Source organism: Helianthus annuus, chromosome 8 (assembly GCF_002127325.2).
Source record: "Helianthus annuus cultivar XRQ/B chromosome 8, HanXRQr2.0-SUNRISE, whole genome shotgun sequence".
NCBI lineage: Eukaryota > Viridiplantae > Streptophyta > Magnoliopsida > Asterales > Asteraceae > Helianthus > Helianthus annuus.
Window position 1 is genome coordinate 86,799,413 of NC_035440.2, and position 21,834 is coordinate 86,821,246.

At 32.1% G+C, this 21,834-nt stretch overlaps 2 long non-coding RNA genes across 11 annotated transcripts; both read right to left on the minus strand.

Annotated features, from left to right (window-relative positions):
* LOC118481302 lies at positions 1-1,178 on the minus strand. Its single transcript, XR_004865339.1, has 2 exons — positions 989-1,178; positions 1-354 (listed from the first exon to the last, which is right to left on the minus strand). It is a non-coding gene; the product is annotated as an uncharacterized LOC118481302 (long non-coding RNA).
* Positions 1,179-13,062: 11,884 nt separating this feature from the next.
* LOC110873330 lies at positions 13,063-19,804 on the minus strand. Of its 10 annotated transcripts, none has more exons than XR_002555057.2 (11): positions 19,675-19,804; positions 19,279-19,357; positions 17,930-18,018; positions 17,420-17,717; positions 17,217-17,237; positions 16,996-17,114; positions 16,752-16,897; positions 15,982-16,507; positions 14,963-15,261; positions 14,804-14,892; positions 13,063-13,405 (listed from the first exon to the last, which is right to left on the minus strand). It is a non-coding gene; the product is annotated as an uncharacterized LOC110873330 (long non-coding RNA). The 10 variants fall into 10 exon arrangements; XR_002555059.2 differs by having other exon boundaries at positions 14,963-15,040; positions 15,130-15,261; positions 16,996-17,237; XR_002555061.2 differs by adding an exon at positions 14,213-14,308 and having other exon boundaries at positions 16,996-17,237.
* Between the last annotated feature and the right edge of the window lie 2,030 nt (positions 19,805-21,834).

The following is a 21,834-nucleotide window of genomic DNA, read 5'->3' on the forward strand; positions in this document are numbered from 1 at the left end:
TTTAGTTGTTAATACCTCAACACTATCAAAAAAATTCAGATGATTTAAGTTTTCAGTTAAACTAACACCTTGGTTAACTGTCCTATTTGACTTATAAGGAAAAACATTTTCATAAAATTTTACATCTCTAGAATAAAATTCCTTTTTGTTATCTAAACTCCACAGTTTATAACCTTTTTTGTATTAGAATAACCAATCAAGACACATTTCTCAGCATTAAAAGATAGTTTATCTGAATTATTTAATATAGTGCTAAAGCACAAACAACCAAACACTCTAAGATGAGCAAAAGAGGGTTTAAAACCAAACATTAACTCATAGGGGCTTTTACCTAACAAAACTGAGGAAGGTAACCTGTTAATAAGATAAACAGCAGTCAACACACAATCAGACCAAAAATTTAGTGGAACACCACTTTGAAACAACAAGGATCTTGCCAAATTTAAAAGATGTCTATGTTTTCTTTCAACCACACCATTTTGTTGTGGTGTGTAAGCACAAGATGTTTGGTGAAAAATTCCTTTAGTTTTACAAAAAACTTCCATTTTATTATTAACAAATTCAGTCCCATTATCACTTCTAAATGTTTTAATTTTTACTTTAAACTGAGTTAATAGAAGTTCATAAAAGCTTTCTATATTTTCAAACACTTCCATCTTGTTTCTTAGTAAATAACACCAAACAGTACGAGTAAAGTCATCAACAACAGTCAGAAAATATTTAAAACCATCCCTACTTGTGACCTTATAAGGTCCCCAAACATCTAGATGAATAATATCCCCTATACTTTTAGTTTTATACTCACTTAAAGGAAATGGGACTCTAACTTGTTTGGCTCTATGACAAATCTCACAAGAATTTTTTTCAACACTTCCAACACCCAGATCATCTTTTAAAATTGACAAGACTTGGTCAGCAGGATGACCTAACCTACTATGCCATAGACTGCTATTATTTAAACTGTTAAAACAAAAGTTTACAGAATTACCATTCTTCCTAACAAAATACAGGCCATTGTCCTGTTTACCAGTCACCAGGATTCTCCCTGATTTCGAATCCTGAAGCACACAATTACTATCATTAAACAAAACAGTTATATTATTATCTTTAGCCAGTTTATAGACAGACAACAAATTGACACTGTAAGAAGGAACAAAGAACACATCACTTAAAATGACATTTTCAGCTAATTTAATACTACCAATTTTAGAAACTTTAGCTTTTGGTCCATTAGGATGAGACACAGAAAGATCATACTCAGACACATCAACACTATTGAACATGTCACTATCAGTTTTAACCATATGCTGGTTTGCACCAGAATCACAAATCCAATTACAATCAAATTCAAAATTTAATTGACTGGAACAACACATGAAATTATTTGAGGAATTGAAGACAAAATTAGACTCACCTCCCATATTAGAAGGTTGAGACTCAGAGTTGGTTTTCTCACCAAGAAGACTTAACAGTTTAGCAACCTGTTCAGGAGAGAAAGGAGATACAGATGGCAAAGAAGACACATTTGACTTAGAATTAGAAAAGGTTTTACCAGTTTGACCTCCAGGTTTCTTTTTGAAACCTGAAGGGTACCCAACTAACTCAAAACACCTATCAACAGTATGTCCAATCTTATGACAATGTGTGCATTTTAGATTAGGATTAGGACCTTTAAAATCTTTTCTTTTCTGTTCAAAAGATTGATTAGTTTTAGATACAAATGACATATTTTGACCTTTTGAATTACCACTAGAATTTCTATGTGATTCTTCTCTTGAAACAATTGAAAAAGCAACTTTGACAGATGGCAATGGTTCTCTAGTTAACAAATTTGTACGAACAGGATGATATACATCATCTAAGCCCATAAGAAACTGCATGAGCTTAATAAGAGTAGAAAAATCATTAAAATCTTTTGCAGCTTGACAAGAACATGTGGGCAGTTGAAGCACTGCATCAAACTGCTTCCACATTGTATTTAACTTGTGATAATATTCAGAAACTGAACTTCCACTTTGAGTTATACAATTAATTTTTTTATAAAGATCATAAACTATAGAACCATCAACCTTGTCATAAGTTTCTTTTAAATCTAACCACACTTCAGAAGCAAGTTTAGAAAAAACTTGTCCCAAATACAACTCTTCTGACACAGAATTTAACAACCAGCTAAGGACCACAGAGTTACACCTATCCCATTGACTAATAAGAACAGCATCTTCAGTATCTTTTTTACACTTTCCATCTATAAACCCAAACTTATTTTTAGCTTCTAATGCAAGCTTCATTGCACTAGACCAAACCCTATAATTTTCAGTTCCTTTTAGTTTTATATTAACTATAGTTAAGGAACTTGAATCACTGGGATGTAAAAATAAAGGATCTCCTATATCCAATTTGCTAATCAAAGTCTGGGAAGACCCAGAACTATCTCCTTTATCACCCATAGACAAACAAATAGCAAAGAATACTCACAACAAAAACAAACAACAACAAGAATAGAGCCACAATAAACCCTAAGGCGAAGCTGTATCAGTGTCCAGATTCCAGGTTCGTCACTTATAGTGCCTGGACAGGTCTTAATACAGGAGCCAAACCCTAAAGACAATACCAACAATCAACAAATCACAAATAACAATCAAATAACAATCAAATGTCGGTCCTCACTACCTCGACTTCAACTAAATCAACCAACCAACAAAATATAAAGAGAGGAGACAGAAGGATCTCACAGTGGGTGCAAGCACTCCAAAAAACACCAGATCCAAACAGATCTGAAGTTTCTACACAATATCAAGAACAAAGAAAAACTGGTCAGTTTGCCCTAAACCTTCGAGGGTTTAGAGACCAACACAGCCCTTCAAGAAGATGCAAGAAACCCTAGCTAGGGTTAGACCACCAACAAATCTCCCAAGATCCAGAAGATCTAACACAAACAAGACCAGATCTGCAACCAGAGACAGACCTACACATCAACAACTAAATCAGATCAATACAGCGGAAATAAGAACATATCAAGAGCCTAATGCTCTGATACCATGTAGAATTTTATGATTTTAACACAATCACAAACAAACAACAGAAATAGCGACAAAACAGGTGACAAAATCTTATTAAACCAACCCAAAACAATTTGCCCCCCAAACTACCCAAAGATCTTACAACAGTAAGATCAGATCTTACAATAGTAAGATCAAAGTACAGAATACAAACAAAAAATACAAATCAACAGATGATGATCATTCTCTGATGATCATCAACTATACAGAACAATAATACCAGAACAATCTCTCAGATACAGATGAGAGATTGTTATATACAGAAATTCAGAAAACAAGACTGAAACCCTAGCGGAGCACAAGTGAAGAAGATGAAATGATTTCAAGTACAACAGTGATCGAAGGGAGCCTTTTTATATCTTGTAAAATAGAAACTTTCATTGTAGCCCTCCAAGAATACACCGCCATAACGATCAGCCCTCAAAGTTACACAATCACCCCTGTAGATATTTATGGAAACCAGCTAACAAACCAATCAGCCCACAACAACTTTAACAACTTAACAAAACAATAACAAACAGCCCAATATCTTGTAATAGGCCCAGTAACGATATTTTATAACACAACTTATAACAAAGCCCAATGAATGAACTAAGTATAAGATTTATATCATTTTAACATCACATATTCATGATTTTTATTTCCAAATTCCGTACCCGAAATATTCATATACTTTGGGGACCGGGGGGTGGGGGGTGGGGGGGGGGATGAGTTTTCACCATCCGAAATATTCATATAGTATTGGGTGTTCAAGTCGGGCATCGCCTAATCTCATACTCACATAATATTTTTTTTTCCAATTCCATACCATACCTGTCGGGTATTGGGTATACCCGTTCTAGATGTTTCGGGTAACTGGTCGAGTCAGGTGTTTTTGCCATCCCTAGTTTACTAGGTTTCTCATTAGTTGATGGGTCTCAGCCCATTAAGAGCCGAAGTGTGATTCATGGAGATTAGCTCTCTGAGCCCAATCAGAGGAGCATGGTAATATAGTTACTTTAGTGGTATCATTGGTGATGGCAATTGGGCCTCGACATCTTGGAGTGACAGTACTTATTTAGATTTAGATTAAAAAAAGTATATTCATCCATGCATAAAACAGTTAATACGTGTGTTTATTCGAAATAAAAATAGAACCAAGTTGAGACAAGAATAAAGAATTGTTTCCTAGTGAATTAAAGATACATTTTATTAATAACTAGTATTAAGCACCTACGCGTTGCGGTGGGGGCGAACACCAATGTCACACTCCTGTCAGGGACCACCAACACTGAAGTTGCGGCGTGTCAATACGAAGAAACTATACCAAAACGTGAAACATATAAAAGAATAACTAAGTCGATCTAGGGGCCGCGCGTTACGATTAACCTGTCAAACAGGAAAAAATAGACGACGTAAAAACGTTTAATCACACACGCACGTTGCGCCGCGTTAACTCGCAAAATTTAGAACGGAACGTAAAAGGAAAATTTTGCGAAAAATGAAAGGTATAGAGGACCAAAGTTGAAAGTAAAATGTTGTGAGGTTAAATTGTAAAAGATGAAACGTTTTGGGGTTAAAAGTAAAAAAACAAATAGCTTTGGGTTAAAAGTAAGAATCAAATAGTTTGGGTTAAAAGTAAAAAAAATTAATTTTTTTTTTTTTTTTGCAAAACCTTCAAAGCACACATTTATACCTAGACATGTTGAAAATTATAGTATTGGATAATGGGTAATGGGTAATTTGGACACCTAAAACTATTATATAGTATTTCTACTTTATGTATCCTTTTTCTTTTTTTCTGTTTCCAAAAATATAGGTTAAATATTTTAAAAACATACTAACGACGGAAGCTGAATTCTTTGTTAATATGTTTTTGTTTTACTCCAAATGTATAGGTTAGATGTTTTAAAAAGATGAACGATGGAAGCTGAATTCTTTTGTTAATATGTTTTTGTTTTACTTGCAAAATATAAGGATCAATACATTAATAGTCATGTGCCGACTGAGATTAGTTTTTTTTTTTTTTTTTTTTTTTTTTTTTTTTTTTTTAACAAAGACGGAACCTTTATTCACATAACATGTCTACAAGCAGGCGATAATAGACATAGGTTATGTCAAGAATACATACAGAATAGAAATTAGTTGAATTAACATTTAATGTTTTTGATAAAATTTCATACTGAATTCACAATATGAATTTCTATGTTTTTGTTATAAGGTAAAAAAAACATAGAAACTCATATACAATCACATTTAAATATAAAAAAAACTTTAGCCAAATTCACATGTGATTTTATACTATGAAATAAAATTCAAATTAATGTTAATTCGAAAGATTATGTTCACTACTTTTTGTTTAAGATCCCCTATAGGAATTAATAAGTTATATTTAGAAGGAGCTCAACAACCATCATATTCCTTTTAATTGAACGCGCACACACATCATTAAAGAGACTTCTTATTTGTTGGTGAGATGTAGCTTGAAATTTTGCACTCTTAAGTGGGAGAGGTGGAGAGACTTTAACATGACATTGTGATGTAATTTTTTTCGAGGTTTTCAGTTTTTTTCTTACCCGTTTTCTATATTTTTATATCGAAATTTTCCGTTAAAATATGATTTTAAGAGAAAACGTTTTACGATAATATATATATATATATATATATATATATATATATTGATTTAAATAAAAGTGGAACTAAGATGTTTACTTAGAACTAATAACTTCTCTTTGTATTTAACAGGCGAAGGTTCGGAGTGTCTCATTTGATGTGCTCACAAGAGTTAAAATATTATTTGACTAGAAATTTGTAGACTAAAATCAATGAACGGTTCAATGGTTTTCTTTTATTATTCGTTTTTTTTCCCGTTATGAAAAACATCCACTCTTAGGTGACACGGGGTGGGAACGTTATGATCCGTGATAAATTTCTATCACTCGTGAAACACCGTCGCCTCCCCTAATATAACGAGTGATGGAGTAGATTCCGTTATATATATAACGCGTTGAACAATGTGAGTGAATGAATAGTATCTTGTACATTGTGCATTAATACTTTTACATTGGAATCCCATCACTAGTGATACCACCCCCCTACATTTCTATCACTAGTGATAGAATATTGGTTGTATACATGGCATGACTTGATTGGATAGTGGAAGTGATAGAATCTATCACTAGTGAACCACCCCCTCCCCTTATATGCACATGTTAAAGTCTAGGTAGTGTTATGAACATATTGACCCGTTGCCTTGTTAGGACGTATACCAAAATATAGAAAAAATCAACTAAATCTTTATTTTGCATGTATATATATTTATACGGAGCACAACCTTTATATCAAGTTATAACTTTTATGATTATGAAATATAATTACCCATCCACTTTATGTTCAATTATCATTATATTTTTTTAGAACATACAAGTTTAACTCAAACTATGTAAAACAAAATATATAAAATAAATAAAGTAAATCGAGACAAAAAAATTATGTGTGAAGTTGATATTTGAGAAAGAAAATCGATACAAACCTAGTTATGTTTTGTATACTTAACGTGTTTACAATATCACTATATATTTTCTTTTAACTTTTTAAACTTTTTTTCTACTAAATCTTTTTTTACTTTTAACCCCTTAACTTTATATTTTTTACACTTTTAACTCTAATAGTTTTCATCTTTTACATAATCGCTATAATTTTTATCTTTTACACTTTTAATCCCATAGTTTTCCAAGACAGTATTGAAAAACTCTTCCAACGTACTGGCATTCGTCCAGATAACATGGTTCCTGGAAACTCTAGGGTACAATTGTCAATACCATTTCATTTTTTGGCTCCACACAATTGACTTTTGCAATTTGGTACCCTTTCTAAACACATTGTTCAATTTGCACCCTTAAAATGCCCTATAAAAGCACCAATCCATCATACCAACGATGGAATTCTTTCATTCATCTCCATCATGACCTTGTAGCCCTCTTTGTCTTTGTTTCTAGAGTTAAGTGTAACTTTGGCTCTATATTTCTCCTCTTCACTTCAATCTTCTTCACTTTTCACAATATTCGATTGTATTCAATTATTCATCCCCATCTTCAAGCTCCCTTTAGTGTTCTTTAAGCCGATGAAGAGACCCACCACGGCTTTTCAACCAAGAAGGGGAAATGTCAAAGCTCAAATTTTTGAAGAGGTTGCAAAAACAATAGTTTACGCAGCCTCGAGAGCATGTGATTTATTCGGTCTCATTAAGAAAGATGATGCTTCTTCCCATGTAACACCACCCAAAACCACGACTTTTGGTGGCTGACGGTGAAGACGGAAGGGCTCTTTGTCTTTTCATAATCTATTTATGAAGGTTTGTGTGCTTTCCATGGGTGATATCCTTGCTTTTTAAAGGTGGTAACCTCATGATGTTTGTAGTAAAAGTATTGTGTTTAGTCCCTTCGGTTTTTGAAGAAGAGACTTATGATGATTGTTTCTATAAAAAGTGAAAACAATGTTTGTTTGTGTGTATTTCTTATTGTGAATCTTTGTTGTTTTGCCTTTATATAAAATATAATAATTGCTTTTTTATACAAGCTTGTCGTTATTTTTTACTATTTAAAATTGGTTGTGTATTAAGTACGTTGTCTCATTATAGGATTATCTATTGATTCATGTAAAATGTCTTGTATATAAATCCGCCAACAAAAGCATCACCTTGACATTATTCTTAAATAATGCAAAAAGTGATATTATCTTATTCCTCTTTATGAAAAAAGAAAAAAACAAGAAAATGAAATCACGTGTCTTTGGCAATTGCTACGGGTTTGAATTCGAAAGGTGTATTGCGTAGGGCGTTGATCGTGTTTTCAATGATGACATAGAAAACCAACATAAATAGATTCAGGTCTTTTAAATCGGATTGAGTATAAACTCGATAGAAAACCAACATAAACAGATTCAGGTCTTTTAAATCGGATTGAGTAAAAACTCGATCGTATATCAAGTAGTACATGAATTGGGAGTTAACAAGTACTATAAAATTTCGAAAAATTGTGTGACAGGGCATGATAGTATCATTATATTCTTTAAAATTTTATTGATATACAATAATTTGTATATGCCTTTAAATAAGCTATAATTTAGTGATACTAAGTTGTCTAAAGTTCTTGCCTTGAATAGCAAACTTAAATATTGTGGTGTTACAAAAGGTATGATACTTTTTTATAATGAGCAACAAAAAAGACTTTTATAGCAAAAAAAAAAAAAAAAAAAAAAAAAAACGGACTCAAAACATTAAAACTTATCCGGCTATCTCAAGTCAAATCGCCCTCTTTAACTCTGTGTTTGACCTACGAGGCCATGTGGCGTAGGTATTTCAATGTTTTAAATACTGAAATGATCCGAATGGTTACACTGGTTAAACTGGATACCGGATATGGTCCGGTACAATAAAGGATGATAAAATTCGAATACGGTATGTCTTATGTACCGACAGTAAATCTGAAACTACCGGTTTAAACCGTTGAACCGGTTTGCATTATCTTAAAATTTGATTTTTTAAATTTTATTAAAATACAATATTAAGGTAATACTGACATTCCATATTTCTGGTAATTAACCTAATGTCTTCTATTCTAGTATGCCATGAGTGTTGAAATTGTTGTTCACCTCATCCAATGTAATATTGTTTATAAATAATATAAATGCTCTTGAAATGTTGACTAATTTACAAGAAAATAATTGTTTTTTTATATGAAATCATGATCAGTTACATAAATCCTCATTAAGATGGATTATTTTTTAAAAGGAATTTGTATTTTAGGGAATTATTGAGTTAATTGGTAGCCTGATTGAATCGTCCGATAGAACCTAATTCAACAATTGAACCATTTCAGAGCCCAACCTGATATGATTGAAAAACCGGTTAAAACATTGAGGTATTTATCTATTAGGGTGTAAGGGGTGCTCACCTAATAGGTGAGTCCCCCCTCTTACACGTAACCAACCAGAATAAGCCTCGTCAACTCCCCTCTAACACTCCCCTAATACCCCTTTTTGATGGCGGCACTCCCCTATTAGGGGAGTTGGTTTCGAAAGTTGTGCCATCTTCGAAAGATGGTTTCGAAAGTTTGTCAACGGTCTCCCTCGAAAGTTGTGCCATCTTCACGCGGTGAACCCACACCCAATTCACACCCCGATTCGGGACCCCGCAGTGATGGCGGCGGTGTTCCCGATCGGGGAAACCCATCACCGAAACCACTCCCCGAGAACGCCCCGTACACCCTTATAGCTTACCATATGCTTGATGTGAACACACAAGTGAAAAGTGATTCACATATGAAAAGGTGATACGTGAGTGGTGATTTGTGCAAGACAAGATTTTTTCTTTTATTTTTTAATTGCCAACTAAATCATCGGATAATCATTCTGTGATGTCTTTAATAGAGCAAAAGTGCATCCCCTCTTCCATAACGGTCAGAGTTAGATGCATACCCGAGCTATCAAGCCACCAGTTCCGGATAAAACCCGCCCGCCTGAAGGCCAACTGCGGTAAAACCCGCTTCAGCTCGGTTTCGAACTGGTAACTTTGAAAGAGGCCTGGTTCTAAACTTTATTACCACCACCAATGTCCTTCAATGCTCGCAAAGCATATGTCACGTGAGTATTTAAAAATGACTAGTTTCGTGATTTTCCAGAAAACAAATAATCCCAAAGTCTATAATGCAAGATAAAAATAAATTAATTAAAATAAATTGGTAGAAGACTTTATTGAAAATTGAAAACTTGAAGAAGTTAGAACAGTATAACTTCTGGAAACTTATCACTTACGGCGAAACATATAACTCTTCGGGTCAACTACAAACATTAAAGTTCATAAAAAAACCATATGACAACTCATTTGTTAAACGTCAACCATATCGACAAATTGGTTTTCTTTTTATTCGAGTGACACAATTTTGGATGAATAATTATCCAATTAGATTGCCGTAAAAAAATCCAATTACACACTTGTTAAAGTTATGAAAGAAATCTATTGAGCTCAAAAAAGAAATTACGTTTTGAGATCGAAAGTTCTATTTCATCATCAAAATCATAGATACAATTTTACCATCCACATTATTGTCAAGTAATATGAGATTAAGGTTTAAAAAAAAAGGAGAGATTAAGGTTTAAGATCGATAAAGCAATCATCATCAACAACAAAAAAAAAAAAAATAATAATAATAATAATAATAATAATAATAATAATAATAATAAATATTATTATTATTATTATTATTATTATTTTTTATTCGAATTCGATCATGTACGTAATCACCAACTAAGATCAACAACAAATAATAATAATAATAATAAATTATTATTATTATATTATTATTATTATTATTATTATTATTATTATTATTATTATTATTATTATTATTATTGATTCGATCATGTACGTAATCACCAACTAAGTACTTTTTCATCATATAAAAAACCGATACACCATTGTTGACTATATTACATAGCATCGAATAATATAACACAATTTAACACTACACTAGCTAGACAATTGGGCCAATTGGTTAAGATTTGAAGATTGTATGTTCTTGGGTTAATCTCGTGTAATATGGGGTCCCTCTAGCATCTTGCTGGTTCAGATTCTGTGTTTTGTTTTAATAAAATTGTGTTCTCTTACTGTTTAAAAACACACACACACACACCTGAATATTTTAATAAGTTAATTGATAAGGAACATACTAAAAGACGAGAAAGTGCATTCAATTTCTAGAGGTTTTATCACAATAGGCCTTCGGGTGATAGGTTTCTTCTGGAATAGTGGCTAGCCGGGTCACCAGCGCCGCCTCCTTTTGCCATTGGGTTTCCCATATCAGACTTTTGTTGATTATTAACAAATAAGTATCTGAAATGATCAATTTTTTTACAAGTCAATGTAAGATGGTATTAGGTCTTCATGATTATTAAAAAATAAGAATCTAGAAATGATCAAATCTATATAGAATAAGGTGTAACTAGTAAATAGATTAGGGTGTATTTAGAACAACACGTATTAAAACACAAAGGTAGAGGTGTAATTTAATTAGTAGAGTCAACGTGAGCTATTTGAGATGAGTTTGTTAATAGGTTGAAACGAGTCACAATTATTTGAACACAATATTATTTTTATAATTAAAACAGTGTGTGTACACTAACGTATAACAAAAACCATTAAACACTTAGACTTGACATCTACATCAACAAGACATTTTATGGGTAAAAATATAAATGTTAAGTATCTGAATTTTTATGATGCCCTTCAAAATATAAAACTTTCAACCCATTTAACCTCATTAGTAAATAATTAATTGCATTAAACATCATTAATAGCAATGTAATCGGTTTAATTAAATCATAATTTACTCGAAATTTAATATAAATTAACACTGTTACAAGAAAAAGAAAGTAAATAATATAATGAAGCATCCACGTAGACAAGCGAGCATTATTCTTTAACCATGCATGAAAGTCAACACGTTAACATTATTTACACCCAATAATGGATAACTAGCCAGTTAATAAAACAAATACATATCGATAAAACCGTTAAAATATTAAGTTACTAGGTTAATGCCCGCGTGATGCGCGGCTTCATCCAAAACCATATTATTTACTTTGAAATATAATATTTTGTACAAACGCATACATTGGAAGAACAAAACAGAAAACTATTCAAATACCGGAAAAAACTTCCTTGTAGACTACATTTGTTGTTTTACTCGTTACATCCCCATCTTTGTCTAGTATAAGCAACTTGATTTTCAAGGCCAACTTGACTCTAGCATCAAACAACTCTGCAACTTTCACAAAATCATCCTCAAGAAATCCCCTAGATGTTAGTGCCGGAGTTCCTGAACCATAAGAACAGAGAGATTCCGTTCAAAATAATAATCAAGGATCTAGATTTAGAGATTTAAAAATATCATATGAAACTCTTAATATATAGATTGAAAAAAAAAACATACTTAAAGAAGAAAACGTGTGTTTATTTAAAGTAAAAATAGGATTAAGATGAGCTAGGACTTGTGAATTATATCCAAGTCAATGAAAGATACCCTAGTAATATAGTATTTTTCTAGTTGAGTAATATTTTATTCTTATTCCATTTGTAATATACTAGGTTATCACCGCGAACTTCGCGGGTCGGAAAATTTAATCTACACTATCACAAAGTGTATAAATAACATATTACATAAATTACTTACTGACAAAGTGAAAATATAGCTAAAATGCATTAAGTATATAACATTATATTTTTTATATTTTTATTAAGAATTAAGGTGTCTTCAGACGAACAACAGTTACTCTTTCTCATATTGAATTTCTGGCTACGACCATCACTATAGATCTGCAAATTAAAAGATAAACATTAAATAACATCACAAGGTAACTAAGCTCCCAACAGCAAGATATGTTCACAAAAAGTATAAAAAAAATTAACATCCGAATGTTAACCAACACATTCGACCACAACTTAAAAATTGGGAAAATACAACAGGGGATTTTGAGTTTTCCAAAAAAAACAAATCATATATTAATTTGGGATTGCTTCTCGGGCTCGAGAAAATTACTAATATTCTTATTATTTATGATTAATACATACTTAAAATTGTAAAAATGTATTGACATATCAATGTGTTTGCTATAATTAGAGTTATAAAGTTGTCGTAAACTAAAGTACGAATACTTGTTAACTTTTTGAGCGGTTATTATTCATGTTTTTAATGTCCTCTGTATTATATTATAGATTTAATGATTAATAAAACCATTGAAAATTAGTTAAAGTTCCATTACAAATTGATTAAAACCACCTATATTAATGATCAATTAATTATATCCATGTCAAGTGATACAATAGATCACATGAAGGATTCACGAACAGTGAAAGATCCAATTCACATTCGAGTGAGAGGTAAAACTTTTAGTTCCAGAAGTTAAAAATTAACCCATTGTATTCACGTTACTCATGAACAGTGAAATATCCAATTCACATTTGAGCGAGAGGTAAAACTTTTAGTTCCAAAAGTTAAAAATTAACCCAATCTATTCATGTTGTTCAGTACACATTAAAAAATCGTTTTGTAAACTATTCGGAGCAAACAAATTAAAGGGTACAAAATAATAATTTTTTTGGTTTTGGCCTGTTGCTTCATCCTTTCATGTAAACTTAAACTTGAATGCACATATTTTTTGTTCATACTTGAATGGCTCTCCTACTGTCGCTTCATCCTTTCATGTAAACTTTGGTGTGCTTATGTCTCAGATTGTTGGCAACCCCTGTAATACCATGTCTTGTGTTTGTTAAAGACGGAGATTGAAGCAATGCATGTGGCTCTTTTTCCCTGCAAGTAGCATCTAAATTATATTATATTTTGTTGGGATTGTGTAGCATCAAAATTATGCTTTATATATACCAAATTCTTGATTATTGGATTAACAGTAAAATCACTAAGCAAAGATAAATATATACACACTTCTCAGTTAAGAGTCAACTAATACTTAAAATGTAATATATCTATTAAGGGGATTACATATGATAAAGAAAAATGTTGCTCTACGAATAATCTATCTAGAGTAAATAAAAATAACATTTTCTTCGTTTCTAATAAACGGGTTAGACGATCTTAAAATAAAATCATCTGGTTTTGGACTGGAGCAGCACCAAACCGAAATTATGTACTTTTCCAAGACTGAAGACCGACACATGTGATTTATATTCGAGTTATTACGGGTTTGTTCTGTTGGTTTTCACATGACATGTATGTATATTGCTCACCCATATATGAAGTGTTTATTAGTAAATCTGTAATTTAAAAAAAATCACACATTATAAAAAATGAACATAAAATTTAGCAATGCATGATGCAGGAGATACCGGGTATTTATAGAAAATAAAACATAAACTTAGTAGTATTAAATGGACACAATAATATCCTAATAGATACCTTATATCCAATCTGCAAATATAGCTAAACACAACATGCATAATCATATTTAATTATTTACAATGCTTTTATATGATGTCAGCAAAAGGTCATGATAAAAGCAACTATTACAGCCTTAGGTGTTAATATAGCAATCTTTGTAACCGAGTGATCTATTTAAAATAAAGCCAAGTATAACAATTGGTAGAGCTGAAATAGACTTACCACTTCAGCTGCAACATGAGTAAACTGAATAAAAGATCCAACCACCATGTTCATAGCAGAATATAGTTGAAAAGAATAAAATAGATGCTTGGGAACCTTGAAATGGATTGTGTGAGCTATTTAAAGTAAAGCCAAGTATAGCAAACATTTCTTCCGATTGAAATGGGTTGTTTATATACCAGTCCGAAACGGGTCGGGTCACGCATTTGCGTCCATTTCTTAATAAATAGCTAACGCATGGAAGTATGTATACAAAAGTCATGCAGTACGTAATGATCTTTTATTTTATTTTATACACTTTGAATGACTTTCATCCAATTTAACAACTTTGACATGTTCCTCTTTTAGGTATTTTTTTTTCTACGAACTGACCATATAAGGATAAACCTAAATCAACTTAAACTATATGGGTCAAATTTGCCAACAGTTGCAAGCGGTGTTGTTGAATATAGCAAGAAAGAAACCGACAAAAAGACTTCCACAAAAGACACAGATTTCGACATGTACTAAGATTATGTATTTTTGACCTGTAACTGTAACCCGACCCATTTGGTAAGTAATCGAATTGGTGGAGGTAGCTTATGTATTTACCTGTACGTTTAATTGGTAACTGACCCAAGTTGGTGGGACCATCACATACATTAAAACCACCTGAGCTTATAGGATGCTCCATATTGGACCTGGCAAGAATAAAAACCTATGGATTAGTAAATTCAAAAAGTAGAAATATTATTGATTTGGCAAGTTTACCTTGAGTGAAAAATCAGTGACATCTTGCAGTAACAACTTGGCTTTAAAGTAATGATCCAAAGCTTTGGCAAGCATTTGCTGGTAGAGTTTCGTAAACACAAAGTGACCAAAAAACATTAGATGATGCCGGCAAGATCTGTTTAAGTGTTGCAAAAAAATTAGTTTACATGAGGGCCCTGATAACAATATAGTTTGACTTCCCAGAGAAAGGTTCCTTGGGTGCTTGGAGAAGTCGATGTTCTTCAAATAAACAAAGAATGCACTTAAATCAAATCAAATTCATCACTCTGCACATGAAACTAAAAAAAATCAAATTAGGGCTCTGGTTAAAAACAATAACCATAGACTAAGCATACATGGGAAATCAAACAATACTCGCATTAACCTTATAATATAGACAATTTGATTTGAAACAAATTAAATCAATTAACTATCATTAATCTTATATTCATTAATTTGCAATGGAAAGTAAAGAAATCAAGCTGGTGCAGTATATATTTAGTTTAATACTAAGAGAACTAAAGTTTTTATATGGTTAATATAGTTAGACACAATAAAAACTATCTTATCTTAATCAACATTATGCAAAAGAGGAAGAAACCCAACAGTTGGTTGATATTATAGAATAATATATAATACAAAATAAGAAATTGCATTGTATTCAACTATTCATATAATCTGAACCATCTAATAGTAGAGATGAGCTTGGTACCGGTACCGAATTTCCCACTGGTACCGAATTTCGCCAAATATGGATACCGATACCGAAAATGTTCGGTACGGTATTGGTATTTAAGGGTAAATTCCGGTAAAATACCGGTACCGAACGGAAAACGCCAAAATGTGGATACCGATTCAGTACAAAAAAATTGGTACGGGAAATTCGATACCGGTACCAAGTAACAAATGCTCATCCCTATATAATTATATAATAGTAAGGTTGTGGTCATTTGAGTATCCATAAATGAATTTCAGCCACATAAGTGAACTATTTTTTGATATGAGCAGAAAATACTTACAACTTTACACATGATAACTCCCCCAATGACTGAAATCAATAACCAGCTTCGATCGGTTGAAGTTGCATGACCAGCAATGATGCCAAAACCCTAAGAACCATGATTAAATGCCCTCGACCAATATTTATGGGGTTTTCATCTTAAACTTATTGTAGCAAAACCCACCTACATAACACACGAACTACACGAATCACACACCATGAACATAATTAAGAATACCCCAACTCAAGATCCATATGCCTCCAGTCAACAGAAACGCCTCCACAGCCTCCGGTCAACACCAACGCCTATAAACACCAGAATAATAAATATCACCACTGTTTAAACTCTGGATCTAGCAAATTGGAACAAAGAACATGATAACCGTGCTTATTGGATTAACGTAGCTGGTCCCTAAATCAGTCGGATCTGCTGTCTGGGTTGCCAGATTCTCCATTTCCACCATTAAACAGACACTCAATACTGCCTTTATGCATCGGGAGCTGCCACTTGTAGCCGGGCCTTTGTCAGAATACGACCACTGATGCTACAATCGATCAAAAAATTCCAATAATAAGGATTTCAAAATCTCATAAATATATGTAAATACATCTTGATCCAGATCTGCAATCACAGAGAGAAAGGAAGATGTGGGGGACCCTAGGGTTGAACAACAAAATGAAAAACAGGCGGATCTATACATATATGGACGATTAACATATTAAACATAGACTACAGCAAAAAAACAAAGGATTTTTGAATTAAATCATCAACGATCGGGGTAAACGTACCTGGATGAGAGTTCGTCTCTTTGATTTACGGTTTTATGCAGGGAAACAGAGAGCGCTATTAGCTGCATCAGTTGATGTATAACTAATAAAACCAAATCCTCAAAACCTTCTGGAATCTCGATCAGTAATAATATTGGCTGCAATGACTACAAAAATCAAAACCAACAGTTAGTTCATACCCTTTAAATTGTAAAATAAACTTTCCAAAAACCAAGGTCCTAAATCCTAAACAGTTAGTTCATACCCTTTAACATATGTAAGACTTGTTGCGTAGGTCTCTCTCAAGTTTTGATGAATCAATGTGAGGTATGAATCTTCCCTCTTTAGTTACTTATGGCTTCCTTGTATCCACATCTTTAACACCTTCAATCAAACATTTGCTTGATCAAGTGGAACCATATGTCCAACATTATACACCTAACCGACACTGAATAAGATCTGGTTTTTGCCAGCTCAAGTGCTCACCTATACATGAATAATATCATTCTACCAAAAAAAAAATTAATAATGGGAAGGTGGATGAAGCAGCCCAAAAAAGGGAAGGCATGCATTCATAAATCCTCTTGAAAGAATAATAATTATAAAGGAACGAACAACTAAAAATACACATCTTATTTGAATTAAACCTTAAAAACTAATAATATTAAGGTAGAAAACTATCACGTTACCATTCCTTAAGTAGTGAAGCCGCAGCCCCTTGTTCCAGTTTCACACTATCATAAAAATTTCCTTTTCTTGACTACATGTGGATCCAAAAGCTCATCCACAGTGTTTGGGTCGTTGTTATTCATGAAATGTCAACAGTGCAGGTAGTGAGAATATAGTTTTGGCTGAAGAGAAATTCCAAAGGCCCGATGTTTCGCCATAGCACCTGCCATTGTTCTATGCCATGAAGAGAAATTCCATGGCAGAGATTTGAGTTACTTGTTCACTACATATATTCTTCAAAATCGCACCGAACACTACCTAATCAAATTAAAAACAATAAGTGATAATAATCTGTATAATGAAAAAAAATACTTTAAATTAATAAACATAAAACCAAAAAGTTGCTTAAAAACAAAACATTAAGAGCCAAACATGAACCTTTCATATGTTGTAGAATCTGATCATAGTATAATAGAATGTATATGAATAACAACAAAAATATAAATGACAATAAAAAGTAGCAGACTTACCTTTCTTATCTTGTGGTCAACCAACTATAGAGCTGAATGGAGTTTTGCTACTTGTGCATAGTCTTCGGTTGCCTCAATTGCTAATTTACCTGCAATATCTTAATAACACACACATTAGGTTCCATTCTAACTCCTATTTGTGATATCACGTACATCTACTCACAAACTTTGTCATACTAACATTCATTATTGTGGATTTCAACATCATTATTCATCTTACAATTCAAGTCAAATTTGAGATTCCAATTAAAAACATGAAAAATTATCAACACGATATAATGTAACCTAAAATTCAAGCTATCTAGTTACAATTATCGACTTTACCTAATAAATACTGATTCTAAATGGAAAGAAACAATAATAAAATTACCAATTTCTAAAGAGAACGAAAACAGAAAGTTCAAAATTGATGGAGCAGAGAGATATGATTGATGGAACAGAAAGGGCCGACACCGTTACGCTTGAAGACACTCAGCTATCTTCCAGTATTTCAACCGAAGATTATAACCTAATTCACTGGTTAAGAAGAGAAACAAAGTCTACCTCATCATGTGATTCCTTGTGCAAATATACGATTTGAAATGTTTATAACACAAAGTACTGATGTAGAATGAGCATTAGGGCTTTACTAATGAGCTAACTATTAGTGGACATATCATCAAAGCATTAAAAAAAGAGGTGTCAATAATAACATACAAACCTTATATTCAAGCGCAAAGAGCAATCAATTAAAATGATCTTTCTACCTTAACTTCTAAGTTTTGATCATAAACCGAACATCTTGTGTCAAGTAAAAGATGCTCACAATTTCTTGCTACTAAAAAACCTCAGGAAGAGCATCGTTCCAACAAATTGAAACATGTAATAGGAGGGCGGTTTCTTGCTGCACATAATATATATATATATATATATATATATATATATATAGAGAGAGAGAGAGAGAGAGTAAGGTTAACATACAAAAAGCCTTATCATACATCACGTAGGAGACAATGGTAACCGTTGGATCAGGGGTATAATCACGCATGGGACCACATAGTCACGCATGGGACCACATAATCACGCATGGGACCACATAATCACGCATGAGACTATAATCACGCACGTTATATGATAATAACGCACGTTATATTTTTTGTCATGTATGTTAATGTAGGTTAAGCCTTGAAGTACATTATACTTTCTCTCTCTCTCTCTCTATATATATATATATATATATATATATTGTAAATTCGACGTCATGAAGATGGAAAAAAAGGTATTCTGTCAAGAGCAAAAAAAGACTAAAAAGAACAAAATGTTGGAAGTTCAATTGAAATTGATTTCGTTTGACGGAACCAGAAACATACCTTGATCCCTATCATCTCCTCGGTCATCAAATCCTTTTCAAAAGCCGAACTCAACATCGTAATCGTACCAAAAACAAACCTGCCAAGAAACACCTGATGATCAATCCAATGGGACCGTATCTAATTATTATAGATGAATGACTCACAAAACAAATCACAAATAAATGATGGAGAAATCAAACAACCTATCTTCGATAATCAAACTTGATTTAGAGAAGATAGTTTGAATTAGAAATCACGAATGGAGTTTAGGCAAGATCAATGGAATCAGAATAGCTTTTTGATAGTTAGGGTTTCAAATACAAATAGATTAATCAATTCTTCAATTCAGTAACATTGCAAACAACATGGAAAAGAATGAACCAAAAATTTCTTGATGAAGAAGATTTAAGATACCTGATGCGATAGAATGATCTGCAATTAGCGTAGCCGAGATGTGAATCTAGGGTTTCAAGTATGATGCGGCGAAGGAGAAGAATGAGTCTGTAGAGAAATTTAGGTTTTTTAGATGCCTTATATACACGGGTTCGGAAAACCCGTACATCTGACCCGAAAATTGCCGAATCCCGCGTCCCACTTCTTTTTGGTTTGTGTTGTGAGAATTTTGGTTTGGGTATAGAGAATTGAGATGGATTCCCTCCCAAAATCACCCTCTACTCCACCATAAGATGCCACATAAGCAAAATGGCTCCACCATTCAAAGACAAATAACCCAAATCATCTCATTTATTAATATATATAAGATATATAGATGTATTCTTTTTGCCTTTTTCCAAAAATATATCTTACGTCTCTTTTAAATAATACTAAAGATAGAAATTGATTTTTTTGTACCAACCGAATACCCGACCTCTCGACATCCTCGATACTATGAGCATCAATGCATTAATAGGCATATGCCTACTGAGATTAATTTAATTAACTTTTTTTGTTTGATAAAATGTCATAATAAATTCATAATCTGAGTTTTCATATGAATTTAAACTGGGTGTAACCATGTTTATATGTAAAAACGTCATTAAATTAGTAGATTCGCATGTGAATTTGTACTCTGATGTAACATCCAAATTAATGTTGATTCATACATTTTCACTACATTTTTAAAGATCCGATGAAAGTTAAAGCAAAAAATCAATAAAAGGGTAGGTTCTTGTAAAAATGATTTTTTTTTTTTTTCGTAAGAAGTTTGAGAAGAAATATGAATTGATAAGTAGACATCATATTTTGGACTTAGTCATGATATATTAAAATCTGAAATTGGAGTTAGTAGAAATCTATAGATGAATCGCAAGAACGGTGATGATAACGATGACGTGAACTAGAATAATTGTAATTTGTAATCCTTAGTAGTTTGTTTCGTAAAAAGAAAATTAGTATGTTATTTTATTTTTGTGTTCTTATCTATAACTATTATTTTTAAATAAAGGACTCTACTTAAACTAAATTGAAAACAATGATTATGTTAAATCACTAGTATTAAGCCCTCGTGTTGCAGCGGTTTTCGTAAAACTGTGTCAAGTAGTACCAACGCTATACCACTATCAGCGATCACCAACGTCAGGAAAGCTCGTAAAAACAAAATAAATAAAAACGAAAATAATAAAGCCGAGGGAAAAGCAGACGTAAAATATTTGAATCACGCACGATCGTTGTAGAGAAGTTAAACCGAAACTTAAAACATAGAAAAAATAACTAAGTCAATCCAGAGCCTGCGCGTTGCGACGAACTTGTCAAATGGAGAAATATTGATGTGTTGCGACGGGCCAACGGGAAAAAATACACGAAAAAATGTTGAACCCTACACGCACGTTGCGGTGCATTAACTCACAAAATTTAGAACGAAACGAAAAACTTAGGAATGATGAAAAGTATGGTGGACCAAAATTGAAAAATAAAAAGAGTTGGGGTTAAAATGGAAAAGATGAAAAGATTTAGGTTAAAAGTAAAAAAAACAAAGGGTCTAAATTGCAAAAAAAGTAAATGTTTTGGGTTAGAAATGAAAAAAAAACCTATACATGAGATACAACACCATAAATTACAAAAAAAAAATATATTTTTGTAAACTTGAATAAACTATTATATTAATAGAGTAAACTCTAGTTAATAGTTAAATACTTATGTATTATCTGTATAATACATGATATGGTTTCAATTTATTTATTATTCTTTGATTAGTTTAATATTTATAAATTAATTATTTTCATATTAGTTTAACAGATATTAATAATTTATTAGATATTAGATTTAGATATTTATAATATTATTATTTATTAATTGAATTTATTAATATTAAAATAAAGATAAGGATAAATGAATTAATTATTTTCATATTAGTTTAACAGATATTAATAATTTATTAGATATTAGATTTAGATATTTATAATATTATTATTTATTAATTGAATTTATTAATATTAAAATAAAGATAAGGATAAAAATAAAGACAAGTGATAATTATATATTAGTTATTAATATTAAAAGAATATATTAAACAAATAAAAATAAAATTTATAAGGTTGAAGGAGAGAATGCCATGTGGCATTATTTGTAGTCTTT